This window comes from Zingiber officinale, chromosome 11B (genome assembly GCF_018446385.1).
Source record: "Zingiber officinale cultivar Zhangliang chromosome 11B, Zo_v1.1, whole genome shotgun sequence".
In the NCBI taxonomy this organism is placed as follows: Eukaryota; Viridiplantae; Streptophyta; class Magnoliopsida; order Zingiberales; family Zingiberaceae; genus Zingiber; species Zingiber officinale.
The window spans coordinates 67492714-67498786 of NC_056007.1; positions in this window are offsets into that span (position 1 = coordinate 67492714).

The window sequence follows — 6073 nt, forward strand, 5'->3', positions numbered from 1 at the left end:
TTATTTCTTTAATTTATCAATGGGTGAGATTTAGTTCGATAAATCAATAAGCCCGATAAGTTGGGAAATAATATCACTTATAGTGTGTGTTGTTGATTATAGAAGGAATCTGTGTCCTAGTAATCTAGGTTGAGAATGACCCCAAGAGGAGCTCATAAGGATTGTCATGTTAAACCTTGTAGGTGGACTTAGTCCGACATAACGATAAGGTTGAGTGGTACTACTCTTGGACTAAGATATTAATTAAGTGAGTTGTCAGTAACTCATTTAATTAGTGGACATTCATTATCTTAAACACAGGAAGACTAACACACTCATAATAAGAAGGAGCCCAAAATGTAATTTGGGATTGGTGCGGTAGTTCGATAATAGTTCTTTAGTGGAATGAATTATTATTGATGAAATTAAGTTATGTGTTTGGGGCGAACACGGGATGCTTAATTTCATCGGGAGACCAAAACCAATTTCTCCTCTCGGTCCCTATCGTAGCCTCTTGTATATAGAGATTTATACTCACCACATACCCACCTTCTTACCCAACCTATAAGGGTCGGCCAAGCCAAGCTTGAAGCTCAAGCTTAGGGCCGACCAAGCCTAAAGGTTGAGCCTTAAGGTGGCTGGCAATTGCTTGGAGGCCAAGCTTAGGTGGCCGGCCACATCATATTAAAAAGGTTTTTTATTAAAATTATTTCTTATGTGGATATCATGGTTTTAAAAGAGAGTTTGAAATTTAAATCTTTCCTTTTATAGCTTTCTACAAAAGATTAAGAAAAGATTTGAAATCTTTCCTTATTTGTAGATTGAAAGGTGGATTTTAATTTTGAGAAAACTTTCCTTTTTTAACCATGTTCATGATTTAAAAGAGAGTTTAAAAATTAAATATCTCTTTTATAAGTTTCTACAAAATATTAAGAAAAGATTTGATATCTTTCCTTATTTGTAGATTGAAAGGAGGTTTTAATTTTTAGAGATAACTTTCCTTTTTGAAAATTATCCACATGTTTAAAAGAATGATTTTAATTTATAAAATTTTCTTTTTATAATCCATCATGAAGGGAAAAATTATTGAAGAAATTTTTATAAATTTCCGGAAACAAATTAGGAAGTTTTAAATTTTGTTTTAATTAAAACTCTCATTGTTTTGGGGAAATAAGTGGCCGGCCATATAATAATGAAAAGGAAAATTGTTTTTAATTAAATAAATTTTTCCTTTTCATGGCAAAAGAATTAAGGAAGTTTTTAATTAAATTTCCTTATTTGCCAAGACCAAGGATTATAAAAGAGGGGGTAGAGGTGCCTTCATGTAGAACGACTCTATTATTTTTCTCCTCTCTTTTTCTCCTTGGGTGTGGCCGGCCCCTCCTCTTTCTCTCTTCTCCATCTTGTGGCCGAACCTCATCTCTTCCTTGGAGTTCTTGTGGTGGTCGGATCTTGCTTGGAGAAGAAGGAGAGAAAAGGAGGCGATATTTCTAGCATCCCTTGGAGCTTGGTGGTGGCCGAACCTCTTCATCTTTGGAGGAGCTCTTGGTGGCCGAAGCCTAGAAGGAAGAAGAAGGTGCTTGGTGGTTCTCATCTCGGAAGATCGTTGCCCACACAACGTCTAAGGTTAGAAGAGGAATACGGTAGAAGATCAAGATGTTATTTTTGTTTACAAAGAAAGGTATAACTAGTAATTGTTTTCCGCATCATACTAGTTTTCTTTGTATAGTTATTTTTGGAAATAGCAAACACAAGAGACATAAGATTCTAGAGTTTTCGAAATAGTTTTTCGAGTTTGTGTTTTCTTCTTTTTCAAATTTATGATTCGATTGTTCTTTTTGGTTAACCTAGAGTTATTTAAGGAAATAAATATTAGCTTTCCTTAAAAGGCTTTGCCTAGGCGGTAGTGGTTGCTCCCATATCCAAGAAGGCCATGTGCCTTGCCATGTAGTCCTGGAAGCCAATTTTGGAAATTAATATTTATGGAATTAATAACTTAGGTAGATTTGAATCAATAGTGTTAAGTTCCGCTTGCGATTCAAATCTAAACCATTAAGAACAGATAAGTTAAATTTGGAATCAATGATGTTAAGTTCCGTCTGCGATTCCTAATTTAACTTCTAAAGAACACAATAGGTTATTTAAGAAAAGGTTCGACACTTGTACAAAAAAATTTTGTACAGTGGAACCGGTACGATTTTCTTAGGACTAACCAACAGTTTTGGTGTGATCAACAAGTTAAGTTAGGTCCTGTGTATTTCTAACCTTGTGTCTAAGTGTGCAAGAGCTTAGGAGCACAGGTACTCGAGCGGAAGAGGCAGCTAGTGAGAAGGACGGCATGCGGTGTGTCCGAGGGACGAGGTGTTGCGGAAGAGTACACCGGCGGACGAGAAAGAAGCGTGCGGTGGTTCCGAGGGACGAAAGCCGGAGCGGAAGATTGCTCGGGGAGCAAGAGACGCAGCTAGCGAGAAAGATGGCACGTGGTGCGTCCGAGGGACGAAGACTGCGGATGAGTACGCCGGTGGACGAGAAGGAAACACGCGGTGATTTCGAGGGATGAGAAGCCGGAGGGAAGCCCACTCGAGAAGACCGGAAGTTGGGTTCGGGTGAGCCCTATTCCGGATGGCAGAAATCATCCAAATGAGCGGATTCGGAGTAGAAGACCCGGACCAAAGACGAGCTGAACCAGAGCTGAGATCCCGGACCAAAAAGTCAACAATATTGACTTTAATGGTCCGGGCGCCCGGATGCATTCCGGGCGCCCCGACCATCCGGGCGCCCGGAACCATTCCAGGCGCCCGGAGTCTGGTTTTTGACTAGATCGAGGTTTGACTCGATCTGAACATTGGGGATAAATTTTTTTCCCCCCTAGGGCGCCCGGAACCCTTCCAGGCACTCCGACCAAGGCTATAAATATAGCTTTGGTCCAGAACCTTCAGAAGAATTCAGAACTCAAGCATTCTTTCTATACTTGTACGCTTTTCTGTAGTTTAGCTTCTGTTGTGCACTTCATTGCTGTAAAAGGCTTCTCCGCTTGAAGGAGACACTAGTACTACGCTTTCTTGGATTAACAACCTCCCCGGTTGTAACCAAGTAAATCTCGTGTGCCTTTTACTTTTCTGATTTTATTTATTGCTTTTATTTTATGCAAGTGTTAGCTTAACAGTTCAGGAAGGGTTGGTTTTGTTTTTGAATTTACAGGCTATCTAATCCCCCTTCTAGCCGACCGCAACGGTCCTACAAGTGGTATCAGAGCTGAGGCGCTTCAAGAGGACTAACCGCTGAACGAACCAACGAGATGGCTGGACCAAGCACCCACTCGCCGAAATACGAAGGGGACTTCGTATTTCAACAGTCTTTTGTCCGGGTCTTCTACTCTGGATCCGCTCGTTTGGGTGATCTCTGCCATCCAGAATAGGGCTCACCCGAACCCAACTTCCGGTCTTCTCGAGCGGGCTTCCCTCCGGCTTCTCGTCCCTCGAAATCACCGCGTGTTTCCTTCTCGTCCGCAACCGTACTCATCTGCAGTTTTCATCCCTCGGACACACCGCGTGTTGTCCTTATCGCTAGTTGCGTCTCTAGCTCCCCGAGCAATCTTCCGCTCTGGATTTCGTCCCTCGGAACCACCGCACGCTTCCTTCTCGTCCGCCGGTGTACTCTTCTGCAGTACCTTGTCCCTTGGACATACCGCGTGCCCTCCTTCTAGCTAGCTGCGTCTTCTGCTCGAGTACTTGTGCTCCTAACCTCCTGCACACTTAGACACAAGGTTAGAAACACACAGGACCTAACTTAACTTGTTGATCACACCAAAATAACCTTAGGGTTCCAACACTTCATGTATACACAAGACTCATCCGGACACTGAATAAATCCATACGACTGGATTACTTCGTTAAATCGGATGTTCTAAGATCTTGAAACTTGCTTCAATCCATAAATGGACCGATTGAGCTTGCATACTAGATGCTCTTTGCCTTTTTCAATGAACCCCTCTGGTTGCTTCATATGGATATTTTCTTTGAGACTTCCATTAAGGAAAGCTGTCTTGACATCCATTTGCCAAACCTCATAATCTATATGAGCGGCAATGGATAAGAATATCCGGATACACTTAAGCATAGCTACCGGTGAAAAGGTCTCCTCATAATTGATTCCCTCTTTCTGAGTATATCCTTTCGCAACAAGTCTTGCTTTGAAGGTTTCTACCTTCCCATCTGTCCCTCTTTTCTTTTTGTAGATCCACTTGCATCCAATGACTTTTACACCATTTGGTGGTTCTACAAGCTCCCAGACCTTATTAGAATACATAGATTCTATTTCAGAATTCATCGCTCTTTGCCAAGATGTTGCATCTTTATCTTGGAGTGTTTCGTCATATAACCGGGGATCAGGTTCATGTTCACCAAGGATCAAGTCCGAAGACTCTCCTAAGAACATGAATCTTTCAGGTTGCTTAACAACCCTCCAACTATGACGAGACACTGTCTGTAACTGTGCATTATTTGTGACACATGTTACAATTTCTTGTGGTACTTCATCTTGTATTGTTGGTACTAAAGTAGACATGCCCTCTCTCATTTCGTCTAGAACAATTTTACTCATGGGCTTGTGATCTATTATATAGTCTTCTTCTAAAAATCGAGCATTGGTGCTAACAATGATCTTCTGATCTTTAGGACTATAAAATGAACCACCTTTCGTTTCTCTAGGATAACCCACAAACACGCGAACTTCTGTATGAGATTCCAACTTATCAACATCTTCTTTCAGCACATGTGCTGGACTACCCCAAGTCCGAATATGTCTCAGACTAGGCTTTCGCCAATTCCACAATTCTGTGGGAGTAGAGGGTACTGATTTAGAAGGTACCAAGTTCAGAATGTGCGCTGTTGTTTCCAGAGCGTATCCCCAAAATGAATTTGATAATTCTAAATAACTCATCATCGATCTAACCATTTCCATAAGAATCCTATTCCTTCGTTCTGCCACACCATTCTGTTAGGGTGTACTAGGTGCGGACAATTGGGATTGAATCCCGACCTCTGATAAGTAATTCCTAAACTCTCCTAAGAGGTATTCGCCACCACGATCAAACCGTAGTGTCTTAATACTTTTACCATGACGTTTCTCCACATCAGCCTTGTACTCTTTGAACTTATCAAAGCACTCAGACTTGCGGCGCATCAAGTAAATATATCTATATCTCGAATAATCATCTATGAAAGAGATAAAGTATTCGAAGCCACCTCTTGCCTGGATAGACATAGGACCACACAAATCAGAATAAACCAGTTCTAACACATCTTTGGCTCTATACCCCTTGGCCTTAAAAGGTCTCTTGGTCATTTTACCTTCCAAGAAAGATTCACAGGTTGGAAAGTTTTCCACCACTAATGAACCCAAGAGTCCATCAACTATAAGCCTTTGAATCATAGTTAAGTTAATATGACCAAGCCTTAGATGCCAAAGATATGTTTGGTTTATTTCCGAAGGTTTCTTTCTCTTATTAAAATTAGAAGATGTGTTATTAATTTCCATTTGTTCCTTTGTGGGAGAAATTAGATTTAAAGTATATAAATTGCCAACCAATGCCCCAGAACAGATAATAACCCTATTTCTCTTGATAACCACATTATTATTAAAAGAAACAGAATATCCATCCAAATACAGTTTAGAAACTGAAATTAAATTCTTTCTAAAACTGGGTACATAAAGATAATTTCTTAAAATCAAACTTCTATTCCTATCAAATGATAAGTAGACGTCTCCCACTGTAACAGCCGCCACCTTAGTAGCATTGCCCATGTAGACGGTTATCTCTCCTTCAAATAGTCGTCGGGTTTCCTGGAACCCATACAAAGAGTTGCAGACATGATTAGTGGCTCCCGTATCTACACACCAGGTGCTGGTAGATAACACCACTAAACATGTTTCAACTACTAGAGAATGAGATATACCTTTATTGTTCTCTTTCCTACAAGGATAGTCTACCTTCGAATGTCCTGACTGCTTGCAGATGAAGCACTTGCCCTCCGGCTTATTCATTCCAGCTTTTGGTCTTATACCTAGAGGTTTATTCACCTTCTTTGTTGAG